Here is a 15,945-nt window from a genome sequence, read left to right as displayed (position 1 = left end):
ATTAAGGTGATTTAAACTAGTAATGATGCAGGAAATGCCGACCATTGTAAAAATCCATGTTTGAAAGTAAATATTTTGATTTGAACCATCGAATGTAAGTTTAATGGCTATGCCAATCGCTTTTACAATCATGACAGTCAATGATCCAATTATGGAGCATATCCCAATATAAATAAAGACATTAGTTTGGTCGGTAATCTGTATAAACAATATGACAAGGCTGTTGGTGCACCTTTGCCACCCAATCAACAAATTCCTTGGCATTAGGGACAGTAGCAGATGAATCAGCAGGTTGCGATTTTTTAGATGCCTCCAAAACCAAATAATTAGAATTGGAGAAATCACCAACAACCTCTTTAGGTATATGTGATTTAGTACTTTCAACTAGATGGTTGACTCTGACAGGGAGCTCGTTAGCAATGACATCTTGTGATTTAAAGGAATGAGTGGTTTTATCACAAACTGTATCATTATCAACACCAATTGCATCTTCAACTTGATCTAAAAGTTCAAGTAATGCCTCCATATTTCTGAACAGCATGATCCAATTGTATATTCTAGGGATACCATCAATCATGGTTTTGCGAACATCCTTTTCATTTACTCCACATGCAAACAAGCTTTCAACATTTTTTTTAAAACCACTTCTGTATAACATCCCAAAACGTTTATTGTAGGATTGTCATTTGTAAGTCCAGCCTGAAATATTTGGTGAAGCAACGTTCCACATAAAGCTGCAGTTGAGTACTCACTGCTTTTTAGCCTCTCATCTAAGACGGTTCTTCTTGGGCAACTAAAACTGGCAGCAACCCGTGTTCCAGACACAAGAATATCTGGGTGTACAATCAAAAAATTATTATCATGATTAATATCACAATTTCCCCCTTCATCAAATTGACCAATTACGTTCACGGTATCTCCAGGTGCAATTACACTGTAAGACCATTCATCCCACAAGTTTATAGCTCGCTCTTCTCCAGTTTGTTCATTTAGTAAACGAAGCACCTTGTATGGACCTTCAGCAGCAGATGAATCAGCAGGTAGTAGAAGATGAAGCGTGAACGTAGCCATGTGGATATGAAACATCGTGAAGACAATCGTATTGCACTTGTGAAGTCGTTTTCGCTCAGAAGATTCACTACGCCAAAAACTGGAATAGACAACGCACCTTAGAGGGCGCTTTATTACAAAAGCGCACTCTAAAGTGAAGCGAAAAAATAAGTAGCGAACAACTGGAATAGACAGCGCACTTTAGAGGGCGCTTTTGTAATAAAGCGCCCTCTAAGGTGAAGCGAAAAAATAAGGAGGAGATAGAGGGACAACAATACAGAGCGCTTTTTAGAAAGCGCCCTCTAAGGTTACCCTTAGAGGGCGCTTTTAAAAAAGCGCTCTATAAGTCCATGTGCATTTCCAGTTTATAAAGCGCTTTTGGAAAGCCTTAGAGAGCGTTTTCATAAGCGCCCTCTTAGGCCCCCTTTAGAGGACGCTTTTTTTCCACAAGCGCCCTCTAAGGTCCCCTTTAGTAAACATTAAAATTATAACATACTGCGCGTTTTGTTATTTCACTCTCTGTTATTTTCGTTCTTTTTCACGTTAGGGTTCTCACTGCTACGATTTTCGCTACTTCTAAGGCGTTCTCCTTCCACCTCTGTTAGATCTACGACGTTTCCTCCTTCTATTAATTCGTTGTTAGCTGTTCGATTTTGACACCATAGGTATTTTTCTAATCTTCATATTACTTGGTTTCTCTTCTGACGTTCGCTATTGTTCATTTTTGGTTTCATTTTTCGTGGTTCATACATTTATTGAGTATTCTCAACAATAATTATTGTGTTGCAATGCTAGCAATGGAGACTAGGCATTATGGGTTAAATTTCATCAACTGAACAATATTTACCAGACCATAATCTGAATAATATTTACATGTCATTTAGGTTCTTGCTACGATTTTAACTTTGTGGTTAGCAGACAAATCTGGTCGCCGACTTTTACTTATTGTGAGTCTGAGCTTTTTCGATAATTTTTGCATTCACATTACTATTTGTTTGGAGGGTAATAAGAGATTAATCAAAATCTCCTATTGCAGGTTTCTTCATCTGCAATGGCTTTGAGTCTTTTGGTTGTTTCAATATCATTCTACTTGAAGGTGATAATAATTTTTTTGTTTGTTATATTTTTTGAACATTTTTTTTTTTGTTTATTTTTATATATACATAATACATTAACTAGATATTACACATGCATTCATGCATAAATGTTCAAAAATTTGTAACACAGATTCACAGGATTATATATCAGTAAATTCTTCTTTATATTTTTGGTTTTTTATATGGATAATATATTTTATGTTGAATTTGCTCTCAGGAATATATATCACCAGATTCTAATTTATATGCGACATTGAGCCTCGTATCGGTGGCTGGAGTTGTGGTGTGTAAATACAACTTTATTACACAAATGATGGTTTCTATTGTTTGTTTCCCTAACTTCATTATTATAAACTTTCAATTTCTTTCAGGTCATGGTTATTGCATTCTCTCTGGGATTAGGAGCAATGCCATGGATTATAATGTCTGAGGTACAATTTTCTTCAATAATAATATGCATGACAACCCTATATGAACAAACCTTTGTTGTAATATAATGTGATAGTTGATGTGTTGAATATATTTTACATAATAGATTCTTCCGATTAACATCAAAGGCCTAGCTGGAAGTTTTGCAACACTTGCCAATTGGTTCTTTTCCTGGTTGGTTACATTAACAGCAAATTTGCTCTTGGATTGGAGTTCGGGAGGTTTGTGTGCATTGCCTATGTTAATTTTCTATAAATATCTATTGTTTCTAACCAGAAGCTTCCTATGTTTTTATCAGGAACCTTCACAATATATACTGCAGTGTGTGTTTTCACAGCAGGATTTGTTGCCATTTGGGTCCCCGAGACAAAGGGAAAAACTCTTGAAGAAATACAACAGTTTTTCAGATGAAGTTTCCTTTCGAGTAGCACTTCAGCTAGTGTTCACTCATGTATTCACATTCATATTTTTTTTCTGAATCAACTCAATTCATTTTTGTGCTCTTTGGTCTTGTTAAATATGAAAAATACCAAAACAGTGTGATTTTCTAATCTAGCAGCATACTTGCATTTTTGTTGTAATTGATTGATTATAAACAAATAAATGAAAGAGAGTGGTTATTATACATTTCAATTAGAGTAGCAGTGGTTTCGGTTCATGACATTTCAAATAGCAAGAGGATCATATAAACAATAAGCATATATCAGTATTTGTATTTTAATATTATAAAAGCATAAAAAGAACCTTTAGTTGCTCTTGTGAATTATAACAAGCAGCTGTATGTCATTTTCTTCTGGTTACCTCTTGTGGCTGCAACATAACCTGAAATGAGAATATGGTCACAGAGACATGTGATGCATGTAAATGTTAAATAACCACCCACTTTAGAGGGCGCTTTCCAAAATAAGCGCCCTATAAACCCTTTAAATTTCCACTTTAGAGGGCGCTTTCCAGTAAAAGCACCCTCTAAACCCTTAAAGGTTTCCACTTTAGAGGGCACTTTCCAGTAAAAGCGCCCTCTAAACCCTTAAAAGTTTCCACTTTAGAGGGCGCTTTCTTTAAAAAGCGCCCTCTAAAGTGGCCCTTAAAGGGCTTAAAGAGCCACTTTAGAGAGCGCTTTCACCAGGAAAAAAAGCACTGTCTTTACCTATGCCAGTGCCAGATTAGAGGGCGCTTTAAAGCGCTGTTATAGACCAAAAAAAGCGCACTCTTTTCCCTTATTTGGCGTAGTGATTCATCCAGATACTTCTTCTTCAAGAGTTCATATTCAGGACCGAGAAGCTGAATATAGTTCACAACATCAAGGCCGATAAAGGACTCAGTTGTGAATTTCACGTGATCAGATAATGCTACGTGCTGCTCTTTGTAAATTATGTATTTTTTGGATAACCTATGATTTGCAATGAATGAAAATTGGTGTTTCTTGTAGCAAGACAAGGATCTCTCTTTGCATCTTAGAAACTTCATGTATTCATGTGATGAGATGTTTTTTTTATTATAAGTTATTCATATGCCATGTACATTGATGATTATGATTGAATGAATGAACGAAGGAATCAAACTATGAATGAGTATGTGGAAATTCTTGAATATGAATGGAATTTTTTTTCAATGTGAATGAAGAAAATATGAATGTAGATTTGAAAAATATGAAATAGTAAACATGAACATGAGTGAAGGATATGAAGGTGAATGAAGAAAGAATGCAAACGAGTAATTGATGGGGGGAAAAATTTTCAGGGCCAAAATCGGGGTATGACACTTGGCAGATATCTAAGCAACCCTGGTATGCAACACTGGATATCAGTAAAACATGTAATGCGCTACCTGAAGAGAACAAGAGACTTCGTTCTCACTTATCGAAAGTCAGATGACTTGGAGATCATTGGATATTCTAACTCAGACTTTGCAGGATGCCTGGATAGCAGACGTTCCACATCTGGTTACATCTTTCTCTTGGCTGGAGGAGCCATCTCCTGGAAGTCTTCCAAACAAACTTTAGTGGCTCCCTCCACCATGGAAGCGGAGTTTGTGGCTTGCTTTGAGGCATCAAATCATGCAATCTGGTTGTGGAACTTTGTCACAAGCCTACATATTGTTAGGAGCATTGAAAGGCCCTTAAAGGTTTATTGTGACAATAATGCAACTGTGTTCTACTTCAACAACAATATGAGTTCTACAAAATCAAAATTTATTGATATCAAGTATCTGTAAGAACAAAAATTGTTCTACAACAGATTCCTTGATTTTGATGATAACAAAGGATGAAACCAAAAATGGTACCCTAACGAAAAGTTTCTAAGTGTGCAGGATTCTAAAGAAAGAAGGAAGGAATCTAATGATGTCATCAGATACAAAACAAGATCAGATACAAAATATCAAATGATCAGAAGCATCTGAAGTGGAAACAAGTTCAAGAAAGTCTAACTCTGAGCAAAACAGCAAAGTATCAGAAGCATCTGAACAAAAAGTAAGCTCTAGAAGTTCTGACTCTGAACAAAGCTCCAGAAGTTCTCAGCGGTATCTGAAGAAACCATCTGAACTCTCAAGAGATCAACATCAGAAGAAAGTTTCCAAGATCTCCAGAAACACAAATACTCTGAGCATGGAATTGCTAATCATGAAAGAGTAACGTTTAAGTCAAGAAAAGATTTGCAAATGGATTTCCTAATTGAGAAAGAGACGTTAATCTCCAACTTCAATAAAGAAAATACTACTTGTGGTAAGTAGTCATTTCAAGAAGAAAAAGTCATCCTGCAGAAGCTATTTATGTGATGGCGTAACTTCATCTCAATATCCACCAGTCTCAACTACTACCTCACTGATCTATATAAAGGATTGAGAATCAACTTTCAAAAATACATACTAGCTAACAAGTCAGTAAGCCAACAAGCCAAAATTATACTGAAACACCAAGTCAAGAAAAACATTCTTTCTCTCTAAGATATTCACGAAGTTTTTGCTTATAACGTGAAAAACTCTTGTTCTTAACACTGTAATATTTGCTTTCTTAGAAGCACTCTAGATTACATAAATCCTTCATTTATTGTTTGTTGATTTCCTCAAGTGACTCTGTGTAGTCTATATACTTGAGAGGGCTAAGAGATTTTTATCTTAGACGTTGTTTGTAATCTTTCAAGATTAGTGGATTAAGTCCTTGTTGAAGGCGAAATCACCTTGGCCGGGTGGACTGGAGTAGCTTTGTGTTATAAGCGAACCAGTATAAAATCCTTGTGTGATTTTCATTTTGAAAAGCGCTTATTTTTCAAAACAATTCAAACCCCCCCTTTCTTGTTTTTCTCACCTTCAATTGGTATCAGAGCTCCGGCTCTGTTATTGATTTTTTAATCAAACACTTAACCGTGTAGAGAGATCCAGTACGAGAAAAATAATGGCCCACTCAAATGAAAGAGATTCTTACAATGCTAAGCCTCCTGTTTTTGATGGAGAGAAATTTGATTACTGGAAAGATAGAATCGAAAGTTTCTTTCTGGGTTATGATGCTGACCTCTGGGACATTGTCACAGATGGATATACACCTCCAGTCTTGGAAAATGGAGCTGAAGTTCCCAGAAACAAGATGTCTGAAGATCAGAAACGTATCTTCAAAAATCATCACAAGGCCAGAACAATACTTCTAAATGCTATATCATACAACGAATATGAAAAGATCACCAACAGAGAGACAGCCAAAGATATACTTGACTCTCTGAAGATGACCCATGAAGGAAACTCCCAAGTCAAGGAGACGAAGGCTCTGGCGCTTATCCAGAAATATGAAGCCTTCAAAATGGAAGATGATGAAGCTATAGAGGCTATGTTTTCCAGATTTCAAACTCTTATTGCAGGTCTTAAAGTGCTAGACAAAGCATACACAACTGCAGATCATGTTAAGAAGATAGTCAGAAGTCTGCCAAAGAAATGGAGACCTATGGTTACTGCTCTGAAGCTGTCAAAGGATCTGAACAATATCAGCCTTGAAGAACTTGTTAGTTCTCTCAGAAGTCATGAGATAGAACTAGAGGAGGATGAACCTCAGAAAAGGAACAAGTCCGTAGCGCTAAAGTCCAGATCTGAAAGACGGAAACCTGACAGAACCAAAGCTCTCCAGGCAGAAACTGAAGATACTGACGACTCTGAACCTGAAGACTCTGATGATGAAGAAGAGTTGTCCCTACTAACCAGAAGAGTTAAGCAACTCTGGAAAAAGAGGAACAACAACTTCAGAAGGCCAAGACCCAGAGGGGATCGATCTGAATCAACTTCAAAAGGTAAATCTAACAAAGATATTACCTGTTATGAATGTAAAGAAACAGGTCATTACAGAAATGAATGCCCCAAGCTAAAGAAAGACAACCCTAGAAAAGAAAGCTTCAAGAAGAATACCTTCAGAACAAAGAAAGGATTAATGGCCACCTGGGATGATAGTGAATCTGGATCATCAGAATCTGACTCTGATGAACAGGCCAACGTAGCACTTATGGCTATCACATCCAGCAGCTCAGATGAAGAATCTGAAGAGGTATTTTCTGAACTCTCTGGATCTGACTTAGAATCATGTTTGTCAGAAACTCTTACCTCTTATCAGAAATTAAAACAAAAGTTTAAAAACATTAAAGGCTGTCTTAAAGCAAAATTTGAAGAGTGTAGTGAACTTGAGATGACAATTCTAGCACAAGAAGATACGATTAGATCTTTAACATTAGAAAGAGATGGAGCTAAGAGAAATAACTTAGAATTAGAAGAAGCGTTGTCTCAAGCACCACAAACTTCAAATAAAATTATTTATAAATATGAAGAAGCCTTTCAAGAATTTCTGAAGAATGGGATAGATAGGAGTATTATGGCATCCATGATTTATGGAGTAAGTCAGAACAATAAAAGGGGAATTGGTTATGATCCTAAGGAAGATAAAACTTCTACCAGTGATCAAATTAAATCTCCTTTTTCATATCACTACACACACACACAAGAACACAAATTTAAAAATGCTAGAAGACCCAAAGTTATAAGAAACTCTGGGAAAACTAATCTAAAAGGACCCAAGAGATTCTGGGTACCGAAAGATAAGATTATCTATGTTGCAGATATCCTATGCAGCAAAGTTCAGACACCAGTCATGGTACCTGGACTCTGGATGCTCGCGACACATGACGGGAAGAAAGTCTATGTTCCAAAGCCTGGAACTTAAAGATGCTGGATTCGTAGGTTTCGGAGGAGATCAGAAAGGAAGGATCAGAGGCTCCGGAACTATTGGTAATGGTACTCTTCCCTCTATATCTGATGTTCTTTATGTAGAAGGATTAATGCATAACTTGTTATCCATAAGTCAATTAAGTGATAACGGTTATGATGTAATCTTCAATCAAAAAATATGTAAAGCCATTAATCAGAACGATGGTTCTGTCCTTTTCACAGGCAAGAGGAAAAACAACATTTACAAAATAAATCTTTCTGATTTAAAAGATCAAAATGTTAAATGTCTAATGTCAGTTCACGAAGAGCAATGGGTATGGCATAGACGCTTGGGCCATATTAGCATGAGGAAACTTTCTCAGCTAACTAAACTTGAGTTAGTCAGAGGCCTACCTAAACTGAAGTTTTCTTCAGATGCTCTGTGTGAAGCTTGTCAGAAAGGAAAATTTTCAAAAACATCTTTTAAAAAGAAAAATGTTGTTTCTACCTCTAAGCCTCTGGAACTTCTTCACATTGACTTATTTGGTCTTGTGAAAACAGCATCAGTTAATGGAAAGAAGTATGGACTAGTCATTGTTGATGATTACAGTCGCTGGACATGGGTAAAATTCCTAAAGCACAAGAGTGAGTCTCACTCTGTATTCACAAGTTTCTGTTCCAAAGTGCAAAAAGAATTTGACTCTAAAATTATTAGAGTCAGAAGTGATCATGGTGGAGAATTTGAAAACAAAGATTTTGAAGAATTATTTTATTCTAATGGAATATCCCATGATTTCTCCTGCCCTAGAACTCCACAACAAAATGGAGTTATAGAGAGGAAGAATAGGACACTCCAAGAGATGGCCAGAACCATGATCAATGAAACAAATGTAGCAAAGCACTTTTGGGCAGAAGCTGTAAATACAACGTGTTATATTCAGAATAGAATCTCTATAAGACCTATTCTGGAAAAGACTCCCTATGAACTGTGTAAAGGAAGAAAACCAAACATTTCATATTTTCATCCTTTTGGATGTTCTTGTTTTATATTAAATACTAAAGAACATCTGAACAAGTTTGATTCCAAAGCACAGAAAGGTATTATGTTAGGATACTCAGAACGCTCTAAAGGCTACAGAGTATACAACACAGAAACCAAAATTGTGGAAGAATCAATTCATGTCAGATTTGATGATAAGCTTGACCCTGAAAAGTCAAAGCTAGTTGAAAAGTTTGCAGATTTGGAAATCACTCTTGTAGAATCTGATAAAACTCCAGAAGCAACTGTCACTCAAAGCTCTGAAGAAATTAAATCTCTAGAAATCCCAAAGAAAGTCAAAAGTCGTATCAATGTATCTGAAGATTTGATTCTGGGAAACAAGGACGAACCTGTCAGAACCAGATCTACCTTCAGAACTTCTGACGATATTCCTCTGGGACTAGTGTCTCTGATTGAGCCTACGTCTTGTGATGAAGCACTTCAGGATAACGACTGGGTGGCAGCTATGCAAGAAGAATTGGATCAATTCTCAAAGAATGATGTCTGGGATCTCGTTCCTAAACCCAGAGGCACTCATGTCATTGGAACCAGATGGGTTTTCAGAAACAAGCTGAACGAGAAAGGAGAAGTTGTCAGAAACAAAGCTCGACTGGTAGCTCAAGGTTACAGTCAACAAGAAGGTATTGACTATAATGAAACCTTTGCTCCAGTCGCGAGGTTAGAATCTATTCGTCTTCTTGTATCTTTTGCTATTAATCATTCTATTAAATTATATCAAATGGATGTCAAGAGTGCATTTCTTAATGGTTATATATCAGAAGAAGTGTATGTCAACCAACCTCCAGGTTTTGAAAACTCAAATTTTCCAGAACATGTTTTTAAACTTAAGAAATCTTTATATGGACTTAAACAAGCTCCCAGAGCTTGGTATGAACGATTAAGCAATTTTCTTCTGGAACAAAATTTTATCAGAGGGAAAGTTGATTCTACACTCTTCTGTAAAAACCTTAATAATGATCTCATGATATGCCAGATTTATGTTGATGATATTATTTTTGGTTCTGCTAATATCTCTGTTTGCCAAGAATTTTCTAAGTTAATGCAGGCAGAATTTGAGATGAGTTTAATGCAAGAACTAAAGTTCTTTCTGGGAATTCAAATTAATCAAACTCCAGAAGTCACGTACGTCCATCAAAGTAAATATATTAAAGACGTTCTGAAGAAGTTTGACATGACTGAATGCAACTCTGCAAAAACTCCCATGCACCCAACTTGCATTCTGGAAAAGGAAGAGGTAAGCAACAAGGTTTGTCAGAAGCTCTATCGAGGTATGATAGGCTCTCTTCTCTATCTGACTGCTACTCGTCCTGATATTCTCTTTAGTGTCTGTCTTTGTGCCAGATTCCAATCAGATCCTAGAGAATCTCATTTAACAGCAGTTAAGAGAATTCTTAAGTATCTGAAAGGAACTCCTAACCTGGGCCTGATGTATGAGAAAACATCAGAGTATAGACTCTCGGGTTATTGTGATGCAGATTATGCAGGAGATAGAATAGAACGAAAAAGCACATCTGGGAATTGCCAGCTTCTGGGAAACAATCTAATCTCCTGGGCTAGCAAAAGACAGTCAACTATTGCTCTATCAACTGCAGAAGCAGAATACATCTCAGCATCACTGTGCACAACTCAGATGCTCTGGATGAAGCATCAGTTAGAAGATCTACAAATCTTTGAGAGTAACATTCCTATCTTTTGTGATAATACTGCTGCTATTTGTTTAAGTAAGAATCCTATTCTACATTCCAGAGCCAAACACATAGAAATAAAACATCATTTTATCAGAGACTATGTTCAGAAAGGGATAGTAACATTGAAGTTCATTGATACAGAACATCAATGGGCAGATATCTTTACTAAGCCTCTAGCTGAAGATAGATTTCTTTTTATCTTAGAACATCTGAACATTAAAAATTGTCCTGAATGAAGTATGGCTCTGAAAATGTAAAATGTGACTCCGATGTAAACAAATGTACTTCTGCCTCTGACTCTGATACTTCTACCAAGTTAAGAAGATATCTGAGTTAGAAATCTTCAAAAACCAATCCTTTGGTATTCCTGAAGATCAGATACATCAACACGTGGAGCTCTAAGCGTCTAACCCTAGAACTTCTAGACAGCTGTCAAAAGAAATCAAAGGTCAGAACGTTTGAAATCTCCTAGAGCAGTGTGCGTACTGTTGGGATTAGACATTCATTAATTAGCTGTAATCATTTTTCCCCCCAAACGTGCTATTTTGATTTTTGTGCTAACGCTGGAATGTGTGTCGTTTTGCATGTGTTTTACTTAGAGTATATAAACACTTTTCTCACATTTCACACTTATCACTCTCACTCACTCTAAAACCCTAAACCTCTCTCAAAGCATTCTCTGAAAGTTCTGCAATCTTCATCTTCTTCTTCACCATGGACGCTCAACAACAAGAAGTGTTTAACTTTTCACAACAAATGGAATCTAGTTCTACTGCTCAAACCTCAAACACTCAAACTCCAACGGTTACAGGCGTCACCATCACCCCTGTTTACAAAGAACCTCACGTTCTTGACCGTGAACGCCATATCAACCTTTCAACCCCTTTTGAAGGTTTGGATGTGTTGTGCGAATCGCTTGTTGATTTCGACAACCTAAGAAGAAATGGCGTTGATCTAACTGGAGAACTTCGTCAACAAGGGTGGGAAAACTATTTCCAAAGACTTTATGGTCCCATTTACCCACTTCTCGTCAAGGAGTTCTGGAGATTTGCAGATGCAGATGACAACTTCATCGTCTCATATGTTCTGGGGGTGAAGATTGTTATTACTGAAGGGTCTATTGCCTCTCTGTTGAACATGGAGATAAGTGGAGGAAAAAGGATTTACAACATCCCTCCTAGGTCAAAGCGCATCACTGATGTTATCAACCCAACAATCTTCAAACCCAACGTTGAAGGAAACCCTTCTAAAAACAAAGAGCTACACCAAAACCTCAGAGTGTGGCTGAAGATTATTCTGAGAACCATTCACCACCGTCCTGCCTCTAACTCCTCTGACTACATCAATGCAGACCAGAAATGCATTCTGTACTGCATTCAGAAGGGTATAAAGATCTGCCTCCCTGCTCTCCTTTTCAGATATCTGAGAGATTCGGTCAGAGAAACCAGAAACAACATGAAGCCCAGATCCTACATTCCTCTGGGAAGATTGCTATCTGACGTCTTCATTGAGCATGGACTGGTAGACCATCTGGAAAAGACCAAATTGATGGATGATCTGGCAATAGATGTGGGGAAGCCTCTGAATGCCAAAAACCTCAAGAGTATGGGGATAATCAAGAAAATTCAAGTCAGGCCAACTCTGGATACATCCTGGGATAGTTTGAAAGATCAGAGGAAGATGCCTCATGGCCTTGCCAGATTCTTCAAGAATGAACCCAGAGACGCTGTTGCTATCTATCTTCAGCGTCTGCTGGATGATGGTGTTGACATCTCTGAATTCAGCCTCGACGACTGTCTGGACTCTGAAGAAGACTTCGTCAGATACAAGAGAGGTCTTTCTGAAAAGAAGGTAGCATCTCAGGCAAAGAAGGCCAGACTCGGAGAAACTTCTGGAAGCAAATCTTCAGCTCCTCTGAATATCTCTACTGGTAAGTCTGTTCCTCCTGTTACCTCTAATCCTCTGATGGCTTCTTCTAACTCTCTCTCTTCACAACCTATTTATACCACCTCTGATATTTCACCCTCAATCACCAGAACCTCCCAACCTACACCAGTTCTAAATATAGCCCGTACATTCATACCTCCCTCTGAACCTAAACAAACCCACCAAAGCACTTCATCTTCATCATCCTCAGCACCAGAATCACCCCCATATGTTTCCCTCTCTTCTGACCCAGAATTTTCTAATCCTGATTCCCCAACCATAGCCACAATTTATGCTCATAGACTTGCTTCACAACAAACACAAACACAATCTGAAGCAACTTCACCTCCACCACAACAAACAACCACCATACCTTCTGAAAACCAACCCTCTGACCATCCCACTTCTGATATCAACCCACCAAACATCTCCGCTGAACCAGAACCAGAATCTGAACCTTTAGATTTAAACCCTCTTTATGCTTCACCCCAAACATCTGAACCTCAACCAGAAGCAGAATCTGAACCCCAACCTGAATTAGAATCTGAACCTCTCACTTTAAATCTCAGCCCTCCCAACTCTCCACCTCACACCTCTGAACCAGAACCTGAACCTGAACTTTCTAAGCCTACCCTTAAGGAAGCCATCTTGATGATTGCAGAGGCTTCAGTTCAAAAGGTCGATTCTCTGGTCACTAACTCTGAAGTCAGTGATGATCCTGAATCTGTAAGGACACACTGGAATAGAGTCATTGGCTAGATGACATCTGAGGCCTTTAGGCTGAAGAGTATCTCTGAACAAGTCAGAAATGGCTACATCAGAGATGCTGAAGCAAGACTCCAGGAGAGACTTGCCAGAGAAGCTGAAGCCAGAAGGCTTGAGGAAGAGAGAATTGCCAGAGAAGCAGAAGAAGCAAGAAGGATAGAAGAAGAAAGACTTGCTAAGGAAGCTGAAATCCTAAGGCAAAAGGAAGCTGAAGCAAAAGCTCTGGCAGATGCAGAAGCTCAAGCTGCTGCTGAAGCTGAAGCTCAGAAGGCTCTGACTCTGGGGGAGTCCTCTTCTGTGATTCCTACGGTTCTTCAGACTCTGAAAGAACTCAAGCAAGATCAGAATGAACTCCGGGCCAGAATGGACAAGCAAGATACTGTCAACGAAAACATCCAGAGCATGCTTGCAATGTTGCTTCAGAGAATGCCTCCGCCTCCAAACCCTTAGGCACTTAGGATTTATTTTTTGGCTTGCCTGTTGTCTTTGTTTTTGCTATCTCTCTGAATCTGATTTTTTTTCTTGTTGCCTTTGTGCTTCTATCTATGAATTCAAGTTTTTCTCTTTACTTATTTTCTACTATGTCTTTTTGATTCTGACAAAAAGGGGGAGAAGTAATTAATAGCTCTGATGAAAATATTGTCTAATACCTTAAGCATTCTGCAACATATTTTTTTCTATAAATAAAATTATCTAACTTGGACTTAAGAAATTGCATAGAACTTCAGAAACCTCTTTACTTAAGAAACTCTGGTAAGAACTTCAGAACTCCCTAGCACTATCTCAGGGGGAGCTCTTGTCTATCTGATCTGATATTTTATATGTTTCATCTGCTAATTAAGATTGTTTTGTCATCATCAAAAAGGGGGAGATTGTAAGAACAAAAATTGTTCTACAACAGATTCCTTGATTTTGATGATAACAAAGGATGAAACCAAAAATGGTACCCTAACGAAAAGTTTCTAAGTGTGCAGGATTCTAAAGAAAGAAGGAAGGAATCTAATGATGTCATCAGATACAAAACAAGATCAGATACAAAATATCAAATGATCAGAAGCATCTGAAGTGGAAACAAGTTCAAGAAAGTCTAACTCTGAGCAAAACAGCAAAGTATCAGAAGCATCTGAACAAAAAGTAAGCTCTAGAAGTTCTGACTCTGAACAAAGCTCCAGAAGTTCTCAGCGGTATCTGAAGAAACCATCTGAACTCTCAAGAGATCAACATCAGAAGAAAGTTTCCAAGATCTCCAGAAACACAAATACTCTGAGCATGGAATTGCTAATCATGAAAGAGTAACGTTTAAGTCAAGAAAAGATTTGCAAATGGATTTCCTAATTGAGAAAGAGACGTTAATCTCCAACTTCAATAAAGAAAATACTACTTGTGGTAAGTAGTCATTTCAAGAAGAAAAAGTCATCCTGCAGAAGCTATTTATGTGATGGCGTAACTTCATCTCAATATCCACCAGTCTCAACTACTACCTCACTGATCTATATAAAGGATTGAGAATCAACTTTCAAAAATACATACTAGCTAACAAGTCAGTAAGCCAACAAGCCAAAATTATACTGAAACACCAAGTCAAGAAAAACATTCTTTCTCTCTAAGATATTCACGAAGTTTTTGCTTATAACGTGAAAAACTCTTGTTCTTAACACTGTAATATTTGCTTTCTTAGAAGCACTCTAGATTACATAAATCCTTCATTTATTGTTTGTTGATTTCCTCAAGTGACTCTGTGTAGTCTGTATACTTGAGAGGGCTAAGAGATTTTTATCTTAGACGTTGTTTGTAATCTTTCAAGATTAGTGGATTAAGTCCTTGTTGAAGGCGAAATCACCTTGGCGGGGTGGACTGGAGTAGCTTTGTGTTATAAGCGAACCAGTATAAAATCCTTGTGTGATTTTCATTTTGAAAAGCGCTTATTTTTCAAAACAATTCAAACCCCCCCTTTCTTGTTTTTCTCACCTTCAGTATCTTATTGTGAAAGAAAGAATTCAGGAGAAGCAAATTTTGATAGAACATATAGGGACAAACTTAATGCTAGCTGACCCACTAACCAAAGGTTTGACACCTAAGGCTTTTCATGGGCATGTTGTTCACATGGATCTTGTTTTTGAGATTACCTTTGATTAGTGGGAGTTTTTTTTCTCATTTTTGTATGTTCTATGTTTTGGTACAAACTTTATGTTATGTTTAATTTTATGCAGAAATAAAAACTTATGAGGTACTATTGTTATAACAATATCAATTTTTTTGTTATGTGCAAATATTAATTTTTTTGAATTGCATCTAAGAAACTTCAGTTTGATCTCACTAAAGACTCCAGTAGGACCAGTTGGAAATATGCATGATTTAGAGATCACATTGCATGAAATTTCCATGTCACTCATCCATATCGATCTATGTCACCAAATACGTTGATGTGGTGGTCGTCAGGGTTCTATCACGTTATACGTTAGTGACTACAGCCACGATGATCCCATTATTGATGTATGAGGTGGACCAGATTGTAAAGTTGAAATATAAGGATAAATAGCATTCAGATGTGCGCCTAAAGAACTGTGATATAATTATTAAGATATATCAACCAAGTGGAAGATTGTTGGAATATTTTTATATATTATTTTAATATCTCAATGATTATTGTATGGATATATATATAATATATATATATATATATATATTAATATATATATATATATATATATATATATATAATATATATTATATATATATTAATATATATATATAT

Source organism: Lathyrus oleraceus, chromosome 6 (genome assembly GCF_024323335.1).
Source record: "Lathyrus oleraceus cultivar Zhongwan6 chromosome 6, CAAS_Psat_ZW6_1.0, whole genome shotgun sequence".
NCBI classification, from domain to species: domain Eukaryota; kingdom Viridiplantae; phylum Streptophyta; class Magnoliopsida; order Fabales; family Fabaceae; genus Lathyrus; species Lathyrus oleraceus.
The sequence above is the reverse complement of the archived record's forward strand: the minus strand, read 5'-3'. Positions refer to the sequence as shown.